Below are 13,323 nucleotides of genomic sequence, written 5' to 3' on the forward strand. Positions count from 1 at the left end.
CCAGATAATATGTAAATGAATGTTTGCTGCAGTATCATTTGTATCAGTAAAATCCCGGAAACCTCTCAAATATTCATTAAGAGTAGAATAAATGCATCTTAGCATATTCATCAGAGCAATGAAAAGGAGTGAACGATAGCTTCAATACAATTTTGGTGGTAAGTACCACCAAAATACAATATAGACTAGAAAAAATAATTCACAAGAGAATTTTATAGATTATCTTGCTGATTATATATATATATATATGTATGTATTTATATATCCACATGCGTGTACATAAATTCTCTTGTGAGAATTTTATATATTACCTTGTTTATTATATATACACATATTTAAATATATGGTTATGTGTGTATACATGAATAAATTCTTTTCTGAACTGTTTGTTTTTATAAATTTAAAAAAACATATAAAGCAACTATATTTTGTTAAGGAATGCATAAAAGCATGGAATACCTATAAGGGATGGTAGAAGAATGATAATAAAGTTCAGGATATTATTTACCTCTGGGGACAGGAGAATATGGCTGAGGAGGGCCTTCCTGAGGTTCTGGCAATATTGTTTCTTAAACTGGGTATGTATATCTGAGTTAATTTGTTATTATTTAACAGTATAGGTATATTTTATGCATCCTTCAGTGGTTGTGCTATATTTCACAAGTTGAAAACTTGAACACAAATAATAGGGATTTGGTCTAGGGTGATCATAGTGAGTATGTAAAGAAACACGTGCATGATGAGATTCACTATTCATTTGTAGGATTACAACAAGAGTTAATTTTGTACTACTAACGCTAGTGCAGAGGATAAATCATGCAAACGATGCTGTAACAGTATTACCTGGATTTGGAGTGAATTGAATAATAATTCTCAAAGTCTGTTTGGGGTTTTCTGTTTTTTTTTTTTTTTAAAGATTTTATTTATTTATTCATAGACACAGAGAGAGAGGCAGAGACACAGGCAGAGGGAGAAGCAGGCTCCAGGCAGGGAGCCCGATGTGGGACTCGATCCCGGATCTCCAGGATCACACCCCAGGCTGCAGGCGGCGCCAAACCGCTGCGCCACCGGGGCTGCCCTGTTTGGGGTTTTCTGACAAAGAGTGGCTTGGTAGATGGGATAGAAGTCATGAACTGTTGAGGCAGGCTCAAACATTGTCATCCACTCTGAAGTATGATGCAAGAAGTTTCTCCAAACATGAGCTGCAACATGTTGGTTTTCCATTCTACTCCTCTTCTGTCTCAACAATTGCTGATACCTATTGTCGACTAGTTATAAACTTTCTCTTTCACTTTTCCAAATTATTGAAAACATGACAGAAATATTTCTGAAAAAGGAAGATTTATGTTTCCCTGTGATATTGTGGTTTGCAATAAGAAATATATATGTACATATTATATATATTGCACATATTGTACAATATACAATATATGTATTGTATGTATACATATAATGTACGTATATACATACAATATATGTATATATGTACACATTGTATAATAAGTACACATTATATATACATATTATATATGTGTGTGTGTGTATATATATAATAAACATATATACTGTCTCTCAGGTGACCAAAATATATTTCTCATATTCTCATATGTGTATGTGTAGTCTTCATCCACAATTCCTGGCTCACAGCTCCCCAAACCCTCAAGAATTTTCTGAGCAATAATAGCAATGAGAACATCTTATAATATTTGATCTCTCGTCCTCAGTTCCTGAAGATGCTGCAGAGCCATAAAGGTGAAATATGTGTCTTGTCACTCACAACAAGCCCCTTTCACCACAACTGAGTTTATGTTAATTCAGTGATGTTTGGAAAGTACTTCAGGATGGGGGCTGGTTGCCAGGAGGACCAACCATGATTAGAGGGTTGGAACTTTGAGTCCCACTGCGTAACTTCTGGGATGGGAGAGGGGATGGAGGTTCAATCAGTCACCAGTGACCAATCAGTTAAATCAGCCATGCCTATGTAATGAAGCCTCCGTAAAACCCTAAAAGGAAGGGCTTCAGAGAGCTTCCTGGTTGGGGAGCCAGAATGTTTCCTTGTGCCATGTTGCCAGGTCTCAAGGACAGAAGCTCCTTTGTTTGGGATTCACCCTATATACCTCTTCATCAGACTGTTGATTTGTATTTGTTAATATACTTTGCAATAAGCACTATAGCGAGTAATTAGATTTCCTGAGTTCTTGCAAATTAAGTGAATCCAAGCTGGGGGTCACTGGAACCTCTCTGATTTATCAGAAGTTGATCAGAAGCACAGGTAACAATATGGACTTGTGATTGGCATCTGAACTAGAAGGTGGTCTTGTGAGAATGAGCCCTTTATTTTTGGAATCAGATGCTAACTCCAGGTAGACAGAGTCAGAATTGAGTTTAACGGGGCTGAATTTTCAGACACTTGTTGAGAATTGTTTGTTGGTATGGGGAGGACTCTACATACACAAGTTGAATTTGGGGGTCCAGGAACCTAATATGCTCTTTCCTTCTCTCTCTCCCTCTTAATCTTATTTTCTTCATCCAATATTTATTCAAACTAAATATCAATTCCATAAAAGGTGGAGCCAAAGGTAAAGGGACATGGGTCTTAGCTTTCATTCAAGATCCAGTGGATGTATTGCTTTTCCATCATTGGTTATAATGAATTACCACAAGCTTAGTACCCTGCAATACAAAATTATTTTTATCTTATAGTTTTATAGGTCAGAAGTCCAAAGTGGGTCTCAGCCCAAATCAAAATGTGGCAAGGCTGAGATCCTTTTTGAAGGCTTAGCGGTGTATCCATCTTCTTGCTCCTCTAGGTTATTGACAGACTTCAGTTTCTTGAGGTTGTAGGACTGGGGATCATATTTCCTTGCTGGCTGTTGGCCAGGGCTCATTCTCAGCTTCTAAATCCATGTGCACTCTTCGGATTATTGCTCCCTTCATCTTTGAAGTTTGAAATGGCAGTTAAGTCTTTGTCATGGCTCATCTCGCTGGCCTCCTCTTCCATCCTGGAATCTCTCCAGCTCTCTTGCCTTCCTCATCCACTTTGAAGGACTCATGTGATTAGACTGGGCCAACTCAGGTATCCCAGGAAAATCTCCCTGTATTAATCATATGTGCAAGTTTCTTGCCATGTAAGGTAACAGCCTCCAGGGTTTATGGTGTGGACATTTTTGGAAGCCATTATTGTGCCTACCACAATGGATTTTTAAAAAATTATAAAATGAAAACCAAAAGCCACATACTTCCCAATGTGTAGCCATGAACTAGTGATTAATGGTGCAACCATGGTAAGAAAGGATAAGAACTATCATTTGATTCAGTACATTTTTCTTTTTTTTTTTTTTTTTTTTTTTTTTGCAGGAAGACAGAACGATGCAATAAGTGAGGGGCAGAGCACAGTGCCTGACACATAGTAAGCCTTCAACAAATAGGTGATCTCTTGTGACCCAATGCTGTCAATAATCCCATCCTCAGATGCCTTCTTTTTAGTACTCAAATAGTTGGCCAATCCCCCACCTCGCTGGAATGGTAGGAAGGGCTGCATTTTACTATGTTTCCCTTCCCAGACAATTTAATGGTTATTCAGTATTCCACACTCATTCCTCAGATTCCTTCTTGCCTCTCCCTCTGCACTGCCACCCCGGGTTGCTCTGCAGGTCACACCACCATCATTTCCCTGCTTCTGTAGCTCTTACAGATGTCTCTCATAGCTGTTTCCTAAGCATTAACCCCTTCATTCTCCAAAACTCAGCAAAGTTAGGACATGGAGATGAGGAAATGGATACACTGCAGACAGGGAAACTCATAACCGGATCCATTACCTGTACAACTACACGATCATCCACCTCCTGACCATCTCCCTTTGGTTGCTTTGCTTCTGGGCCCAAAGTGACTGCCACTGAGCAGAGGACACTTCGACCAATCCTTCCCTCCCTGCTTCAGGTGTCCAGGCATTCAGTGTTTCAACTGTCCTTTCCTGAGGAGGTTCAGGCCTTAATCTCAGGAGAGTAAAATACCCATTGATGCCTCTTCCCAAAAGCAAATCCTTCCACAAAGGGCAAAGGCAGAGTGTCTGGCTGCCCAGGCCTCAAGAAAATGCTGGCATTTAAAAATACTTGGTTTTGGTAGCCATCAATATTTTAGAAACATAGGGGTCTGATCCCAAAGTACTTCCTTGAATGAATTTGTGCACTTTTTTATTTTTTAATAACCTTGTGATATTTTCAAAGAAAACTTGCAGTCTTGGCTAACCCCTCACTGTGTACCAGAAAAAGACCCAGAGAGGGGAACTGATGTGCATGTCACACAACTCAGGAGCAATAATGCACAGAATGAGAATCAGGTATTCTGACTTCCTGAATGCTACTTTGAAAAGTTGGGTTTTTTGTTTTCTTCTGTTCAGGATAAAAACAAAAAAAAATTAACACCCTTTGTGGTTTTCTTGCTGTTAAATCAGACTGGAAAATCTATGGCATTCTTTACATACGTGGGGATTTTTCTTATGGAAACCAGATCTCCAATGCCATCTCACTGAGAACCTAAAATAGAGATGCAAATCTACAGGTGTAAAATGAAAAGAAAATACAAATTTGGGAAAGAAAACTATTCGTGTAGTAAATATATTTCATGTTCAGTTTTGAAGTCACTGAAAAGAACCAAAATGCTTAACAAAGGATGCAGATTATGCCTTTTGAAAATAATATTGATCTTTTCCCAACAATATTACATGCTTCTTTTGAAAAGTTCAGAAAAGTATAATACATCTTTTTTTAATTAGATAAAAGTGAGATCGTATATTCATATATTTTCAAAGAATCTCTCAGTCTTTTAATTTCATTTACCTGTACTAATAACCCTTGGTATACCTTCTACCTGAAAAATATGTGGGATTCCCACTTTTTTAAATTAGGAAATTGAATTAGTCCATCAGGTGAGAAATTAACTGAATTTCTTATTTAGAAACATCTAAGCTGGTGGAGTCATGTTGGAATTATTATTTTCCAGAAATTACTAGTGACTCAGTGGTTATTCCAGCTTTCATCTTTACCATACCACCTTTCTATACAGCTAGTAACCATTCCAAATAAGGCTTTGAAGAAAAGCAGTATTGGCTTAGATTTTACTTGACGCTATAATCTCTAGTGTCCAGTCAAATACTATGAGTTTATTCAACTGCCCCAGTATATGAATTTCCTATCAACTGATTTCCTCCCAACATCCGCTTATTGTGCCTTGCTCTCTCTTATGCCAACAGGTTGAATTGTGAGGGCAAAGTTTTTATGGCTTAAATATGATGCTGTATATAAAACCCATTGTGTATTTTCTTCCAGGTTAAATTATTTTAATTCCATAAGCATATTTAAGATACTAAACTACTTACAGGAGATTGCTGGCAGCATTTTAACACTCCTTTTTCAGAATCAAAATCAAATATTTTGTTCTTCATTAGTGCTAAATCTACTTAAAATTGATGATCCTGGCTGTCCTTGTTTCCAAACCCTGGATTTTACAGAAAGAATTAATTATACCATGTATCTGTTTTTTAATGGCTAAATTGGATAATGGCTTAATAGCTCAAGGGGATTACTTGTGGGAATTTCAGACTTGTAGGATTCAATTTCCCCCAAGTCTATTTTCTTACAGTGACCTATGGCTTTGATGCCAGGAACAAACTCACCAAAACCAGGGTAGGTCAGGGACTTTTCACCTTGAGCTGGCCTCGCCATCTTAGCCAGAAACAGGTAGAGACAACATAACTTGGTAAGAAAAACTTACCTTGTAAAGCCAAGTTAACAACTTTGAGTTGAAAAAAAAAAAGAAAAGAAAAGAAAAGAAAAGAAAGAAAGAAAAGTGAACAACTGCACCTATCTGGGAGATCAGTTCATATTAAATAGTTTATTTAAAAACAATAGCTTTCTTTTTATTTGCTAGGTGTTTACACTCTACCAAGGGCTGCCGGGCTGCAAATAAAAACCACTTAGGGATTTACGTGAACGCCTGTCCTCAGGCTCCACCCCCAGAGAGTCTTGATTATGTGGCCCGAGGCAGGTTTGAGGCAACAGGATTTTTAAAGCTCCCCAGGTAATTTTAATGTGCAGTCAGGGCTGAGAATCACTATGTCAAGGCAGTAAGACTGAAATGTATTTTTCTCCTCCGAATAAAGGGATTGCGTGAAATTAGAGGGACCAGTTCCTAGGGAATGTGGGATATATGAATCATAATTAGGGCCTCTAAGTGTCAACCACAGTCTGGGCAGGGAACACCTGTGGAGCCGAGGATTAGAAATGAATGATGCCCTTTGTACTGCAATGATAATACATTCTACTCTCTGAGAAGCTATTAAGATATTCCTCTTCAGAATTTTTTTAAAAAAATCTATTTTAAAAGGTCTCAAGTAATATGAGGTATTCAAGAAAGCTCTGTGTACTTAACCTGGCAGGGCTTTCTGCAAAATATTTGGCTTTTTTATTTATGTGTGCATCATGCAGCGAAAGAGGGGAGAATGGGAGTTTTCCGGAGAAACGAAAAAGAGGTTCCACATTTGCATTACATCAAGAAAGTTTGATTTGGCCTAACTATCTCTTATTGCACTTTTCAAATCTTGAGGTCTATTCGATGCATAAATTTCATTAAAAGTCTAGCCTCATTTAAATGATAATTTACGTCCTTAGAATGTCATTTCCAGCCTTGTTCTTCTGCACACCCCTGGAGCTGATCAGAGTGTGGTGATCCCTTTGTTTTCAAAGGAAACTTCATGTTCACGTTCTCTCTACAGGGGTTAGTAGAGGAAGACAAGAAAATAGTTCCATAGTGTTTCTGCCAGTTAACGGGGAACATTTTCCCTCCTCCATATATCATGATAGGTAATTGAATTAGTACTCCAGTAGGAAAGGGTTTGCTATTTCATACTCCTATAGTTTTTTCTTAACACCATGAAATTAAAGACATGCCAGCATGAAGCTGCATATTCCTGATCACTTTCAAATAAGCAATGTAGTATATTATTTCTTTTATGTGCTTTTATAGCACACGCTGTGCAAGATAATTGACTCCGTGACAGATGTCTGTATTTCCGGGGAAAATTTATTTGTGAAAGCACACACATACATTACTTTAACATGGCTCTATCCATTACGTGGTCCACAAGGTGCTTTTTGATGACTTGAAAATTGAAATTAATATTTTTCTCTTGCCATTCTGTATATGCAGAAGCAAATTTGACTTTTTGATATGGCCAATTTGAAGCTTATTCCACTGGGGAATGTAACCTTCTGTTCTCAATCAAGGCTGGGTGCCCTTAGATCTTGCTTGAAGCGCTACAGAATGTGGAAGGATATAGTTTTCTTTCTTTTCAGTGAAGCCCGTAGGCCTGCACATTCCCCATCCATTCAGGATAAGCTCTGTGCAGACTCCCCTTCACAACGAAACGGCTATCAGAAAGGTGTAAACTAAAGGAGTGCAGGAAAGATTCTCCATGGGTCTCCCTTTACGCTGCCACTTTCCATCAAAATGCCACTCTTTTCCAAGACCAACTCTGGTAGGCAACGGTATCTGATTTGGTTGAGGTGGACTGGCTTGGAAACTGGCGATATTAGGTGGATGAGGCTGCTGGGAAGGCAAATCGAAAACAGGAAAGATTTATAGAGAATGTCCACTCCATCCGCTCTGTAATCCTGCCTGAGACCAACTCTGCTCCCTTTAAATACACTCTCCCATTCTTTTTAGCTACAAGAACTTTTCAGGGGGAAAAACTGGACCTTTTTTCCCCACCGGGTGAGTGGACACTTTTTTTGCCATGAGATTGTACCATTTAGTTAAAATCAAAATGACTAACACCTACAGAGGGATTACCATTTTCAGAAAGGATGTTAAGTTTAACAAGGTTCCATTTCACAGGTCATTTTTCTTTTAATGAGCAGACAAGGAGAAACTTCTCATTGGGGCAGGTCTCTACTAGCTGCTTGACCTTCCAGTAGCTTAGCCTTTTGTGTCTTAGAAGAATTAAGGGAAGGAAAGGAGATTTTTATCATTAAACTTGACGCAGCCTCTCCAAAAGCCAAAGTGGGACACTGGGGACTGCTTCTGTAAGGACACTTCTGGAGCGTGGAGCCAACCTCAGTGAGGTGGAGCCCTGAGGTCAGGAGAAAGGAGTCTTTTCACCTACCAAGTGTGGGTGGGTGGTTGGCTACCCTCCATAAAGACATGCTAAGCTCGTGTGTGCCAGCTGGCCTGACTGCACAGAGACTAGAACACCCTAAGGCTGTAATGTCTGACTTCTGGCCTTGTGGGGGCTTCCTCAGGCAGACTGGTTCTACGTGAGCGCTGCTGAAGCTGTGGCCGTGCCCACCAGAACCTCCAGAGTGTGAGAGAAGGTTGCCAGCAGATAATATTGAAAGTGTTGTCCCAGCCGTTCTCCCACATTTTAGGCCAAAAACGTGGCCACTCACTGAACAGAAAATTTTTATCTTGACCTAAAAATACATCAAATTGGGCAGGCCGGGTGGCTCAGAGGTTTAGCGCCACCTTCGTCCCAGGGCATGATCCTGGAGACCCCAGATGGAGTCCTGCATGGAGCCTGCTTCTCCCTCTATGTTTCTGCCTCCCTGCCCCCTCTGTGTCTCTCATGAACAAATAAATAAAATCTTTAAAAAAAACCACATCAAATTGAACTTAAAAGTAACAACAACCACAGTCTTAGGACTTCTGTCCCTCCCCACTTTCTTCTTGTCTCATCCAAAGTGACTTACTAATTTAAGGGAGGGTTCCAAGGGCTGGCTTTAGTTAATAGGCCAGGCCGGGAGGGAGGGAGCCAGACGGTGCCTAGAGGGAAACGACAGCCAGGCCAGCTGTAAACTGACTCAGCTCTACTTTCCAGCGACTCCTCAATGACCAGTCACTTTCCAGGATGGCTGAGAGCTTGGGGTCATCGGCCTTCCCAGGAATTTAGGTTGGGAAGTGGGACTGGGGAAGGCATGCGCTAGGTCCTGACCTTTATCAGTGACTGTCCACCGCTTCCTGGGGGGAGTCTGGTGGCAGGTGGTCCAATCCAGTCTACCCACTGCAGGCAGTGGTGGGGTCCCCATGGAGAGCTGGGTTTTCCCTTCTGGGAGTTCCCCTCTGGCCAGAAGCCTTGGCCTCCAGTCCTTCCAGCATTTTTCGGGCATGTTCATTGGGTTTGCACTTACTTCCCTGCGCTGCCCTCTGTGCACTGGCTTCTCCTTCACCTTCCTTTTGGTTTGTCCTCGCAGCTCGCCCTTCGCTCCCAGCTCGCCAGCCCCCCAACCCGAGGCCCCCGGGGGCGCTCGGCTATCCGGACAAACCAGAACCCGGGTCTGGGGATCCGCGCTGTTAGCCGGGATGGGAGAGGTCAGGCGGAGGGAGGCTGGGATTTGGGGAGGAGACACGCGGCTGGCGCTGGGGAGGGAACCACCCGGGGTCCGCCGGGGAGCGACCTGCCGGGGGCGCAGGGCGCCAAGCGCTGCCCTCGGGTGGGGGCGCCCCGTTCGCGCGTGGGGTCAGTCACACGCAGCACGTCGCCCCGCGGGCCGAGAACCCTCCAGCTGGAACTTCCCCGATTCCCGGCACCCTGTCTTCTCCTGCTTTCGGGTGAGGCTCGGGGGGAGTTGGCCCCGGAGTTCCGCACCCGCATTTTCCGGGCGAAGAAGTCGGAGGGCGCGCGCTGGGCGCGCTGCGGGTGTCGGAGGAAGCTTTGGGGGTGCGGGAGGATGCGCCGGCGGACGGGAGCAGCTCGGCGGGGAACCGGGGGCCCCCGGGCTGGGGGTGCGGGCAGGAAAGCCCCGCGAAGCCCTGGGCGAGGCCGCCTGGATGCAGGGGCCAGGGCTGCCCCTTCCCGCAGGTCAACCCCGGCCCGTCTGCACGGTGCGCGCGGTCCCAGCGGGGGCCCCGAGCGCGGGGGGGTCCCCGGTCCCCCGGGAGGGTCCTCCCCTGCTCGCGCCGGAGGACGACAGTCGGACATTTTCCTCGGCCTCGCTCGCGGCAGCCGGGGTGGCCGCCGGGCAGGGCTGCGTGAGGGGCCCGGGACTCGGGCGGAGCCAGAGGACACTTCCCCCGGCCCGGGCTGCCCAGCCAGTCCGCCCGCAGGGGCGCCCCGGGAGCCGCGCGCGCGCCGGGGAGGTCGCCGTGCGGGGGGACCCGCTCCCACCCCCCGCGAGCCCGAGGGGGCGGGGCGCGGGCGGGGCGCGGGCGGGGCGCGGGCGGGGCGCGGGCGGCCGGGAGCGCGGAGCCGCCCCGCGGGAGGGCCTGCGAGCCGCGCCCGGGAGCAGAGGGCGAGCGGCGGACCGGGCCGGGCCCGCGCGCCGGGAGGAAGGCGCCCCGCCGCCGCCGCCGCCGCCGCCGCCCGCGTGCTCAGCCCGTCCCCGCCCGGGAGCCCGCGCCCCTAGCTCCGCCCGCCGCCCCGCCGCCCGCAGCCTCCGGCTTCCGTCCGGGACTGCGCCCGCGGCCGCCAGGTGGGTGCCGGCGCCCTGGCCGCCGCGCGGGGCCGGGCGGGTGGGGTGGGAGCGCGAGGGGCTCGCGAAGTTGGGCCGCTGCTGGCCCGGCCGGGTGCGCGCTTCCCCCGCGTCCCCCCGCGTCCCCCCGCGTCCCGGCTGGTCGCGGCGCTTCCCTCCTCTTCCCGGCTCTTTCCCCCCCTCCGCGTCCCTCCGCTTCCCCCCGCGTCCCTGCCTTGCCCCCGCTTCCCGGCGCTTCCCCCCGCGTCCCGGCTCGTCCCGGCGCTTCCCTCCTCTTCCCGGCTCTTGTCCCCCGCGTCCCCCCGCGTCCCGGCGCCCGAGGCGGTTGTGGATCCCCCGGCTGGAGCGCCGGCAGCCGCGCGCCTCGGCCCGGGAGGGTGGCGGGTCCCACCCGGGTCCCAGCCCGCCTCCCCCGCCCCCGCGGCCGCCTCGCGAGGGGACCCTCGTCCCCCGGCTACGTCTGTGCCAAGTTGGGGAAGTCGCGGCCCCGCGGCCCCCCGAGGACTAGTCTCGGGGAGAGGAAAGGGGGAGACCTGGGCTCGCCGCGCGGGGAGGGGCGCTGGAGCCGGGGAGCGACCCGGGGCCCGGAGGTCGGTGGGGAGATGCCCTCGGTGCGCCCCTTCCCGCCCAGGTGCCCGTGGGGGTGGGGTGACCCGCGCCCCTTCCCGCCCCCCGGCGCCCCCGGGGGTCCCCCGCCCGGCCCGCGGCTGGAGTTGCGCGGGGACGGGGACGGGGACGGGGACGCGAGTCTGTCTCCCCCCCCCCCCCCCCGCTGGCGCGGCCCCGGGACCGGCCTCGAGCGCTCGCCGCTCGCCGCACCTGCACCTGGCCCTTGGGAGGACCCCGAGGGCGGCTCCGGGGGGTCCCTCGGCGGGGGCCGGTCCCGTGCGCGGCCCGAGCCCAGGTGTGGGGCTGAGCTGGCGTTGGGCCCCGGGGTGACTCGGCGGGGAGTCGGTTGGCATCAGGGCTCCCGGGTCCGCACCTGGTCACTAGCGTCTCGGAGATGAAGTCGTTTCTTCCCCGCGGGACCCAAAGGGCCAAGCGCCGCGCCTCCCGTCTGTGGGTGGCCCTGGGGTTCACCCAGCGGGAGCCCGGCCCGGCCCGCGCCCCGTCAGGGACAGTCGTGGGTGCTTCCGATGGTCGCCAGCCTTCACAATCTCTTCTCCTGAAATTTAAATTTTTTCTCCTAACTTTAACAGTTCAGGAAGCAGACCTTCATGCTCCTAAGTAAGTCGAGACGTTGAGCTGGGACAAACGAGCTGTGCCCCATCGTTTGCAAATTTTCAGTTTAAAATCCTAGGGGAGAGGGAGGGGGTAAAAAAGTAAAAGAAAATAAAATCACAGGCACCAGAAGCTGTGTTAGCACTGTTCTGAGTACCGTGTGAAGAAAGCGACTAAACGGGCTAAGAAAGTCAGCTTTAGACTTGGCTTTATTTTATTATTTTTGTTAAAGATTTTATTTATTTATTCATGAGAGACAGAGGCAGAGGGAGAAGCAGGCTCCATGCAGGGAGCCCCATGCGGGACTCGATCCCGGGTCTCCAGGGTCGCACCCTGGGCCCAAGGCAGGCTCTCAACCCCTGAGCCACCCAGGGATCCCCTACACTTGGTTGTAAATGGCTGAGTCCTGTCATTCCTGAATTCCTCATTTAATAGACATTTCATAAGTTCCTGTATTGTACAATATATTGTGCCAGGTGCTTTCAAAGACAAATGTAAACTATATTCCTTGTGGTAAAGAGGCTTCCAATCTAAATTAGAGAATAATGTTTTTATTTCATACTCTCATATGAACATTGCATAGAGTCTAATGATGACATATGACAGGTGGAATGATAGCAGGAATATGTTACGGGAGGCCCTTTAAGATCATTATTTGGAAAAAAAAATCATTATTTGGTGAATCTGCCTAACAGATTGGAAGAAAAAGTTTGGCTAAACAAGTGTTTTCTGAAGTGAAATCTGAAAGGCTCCTTCAAATGGGAGGCGTTCTTGGTAATTAAGTAAATTCTGCGTTTTTTGGGTGAAAACTCAGAAGAGCATCTGTACATGTGTGATTTGATCATCAAATGTTAAAAGCTATAGAAATTAAAAAAAAAGCTATAGAAATTTCCATTCTAATTCACTTTTCTTCAGTAAAGAAGTCCATTTATGGCATGTTTTTCTCGACTCTTTGAGAAAGGAAAATATATTGTAATGCCTAGAAAAAAGTACAGAGATCGAATGTAATATTTTTTAGAGACTTTGTTAGAAAGAACACAAGAGGGGGAGGGGCAAAAGGAGAAGCAAAGTCCGCAGGGAGCAGGGAGGCCTATGCAGACTGGATCCCAGGACCCTTGAGATCACGACCTGAGCCAAGGCAGGTACTTAAGATGACTGAATCACTCGGGCACCCCTGAATGTAATATTTTTAAATAACTTGACGCTTGAACACTTGAAGCCTCATGGGCCTTGGATTGACTCTGGAAATTTGACTGCAACAGCTACAAGATTCTTAATGAGAGGTTTTTTTTTTTTTTGTATTTTGTTTGTTTTTTAAGATTTAAAAGTTTTTGGCTTGGCACAAAGGACGGGCAAGATTTCCATCCGGAAAAGACTGACTAGGTGCATTTGGTGCAACATCAATGACATCTCTGACTCTTTTCCTGCTCCTAGGAGGAATGCATCCATCTGCTGGCTGTGGGTAGAGTTTCGTAATACCGGTCCTGAGCTCTGAGAGCTTTGAGTCAGCTCAGTCACTCAGTTAGGCAAGCCAGGTTGAGGGAGATCCTGAGAGAGGTGAAGTTAACTTTAAAACACTTGGCTTTATTTGCTTAGTACCTTTGTTTTTGTATGTGTGAATTGAGATTAAAGATCTGTC

The 13,323-nt window shown here is 47.2% G+C and overlaps 1 protein-coding gene across 15 annotated transcripts in view; it reads left to right on the forward strand.

The window, feature by feature from the left end:
- Positions 1 to 9,414: 9,414 nt before the first annotated feature.
- PAM (peptidylglycine alpha-amidating monooxygenase) overlaps positions 9,415 to 13,323 on the forward strand; it is a 273,946-nt gene continuing 270,037 nt past the window's right edge. For 4 of the 15 annotated variants that reach the window (XM_055312768.1, XM_055312769.1, XM_055312770.1 and 1 more), the window contains exon 1: positions 10,314 to 10,463. The gene's annotated coding sequence lies outside the window, so the exon portion shown is untranslated. Of the gene's footprint in view, positions 9,604 to 10,312; positions 10,464 to 13,323 lie in introns of those variants that run through there. The other 11 variants (XM_055312762.1, XM_055312767.1, XM_055312763.1 and 8 more) reach the window with 5 other exon arrangements.

The sequence above is a fragment of the Nyctereutes procyonoides genome, unplaced genomic scaffold (genome assembly GCF_905146905.1).
Source record: "Nyctereutes procyonoides isolate TBG_1078 unplaced genomic scaffold, NYPRO_anot_genome, whole genome shotgun sequence".
Taxonomy (NCBI): domain Eukaryota; kingdom Metazoa; phylum Chordata; class Mammalia; order Carnivora; family Canidae; genus Nyctereutes; species Nyctereutes procyonoides.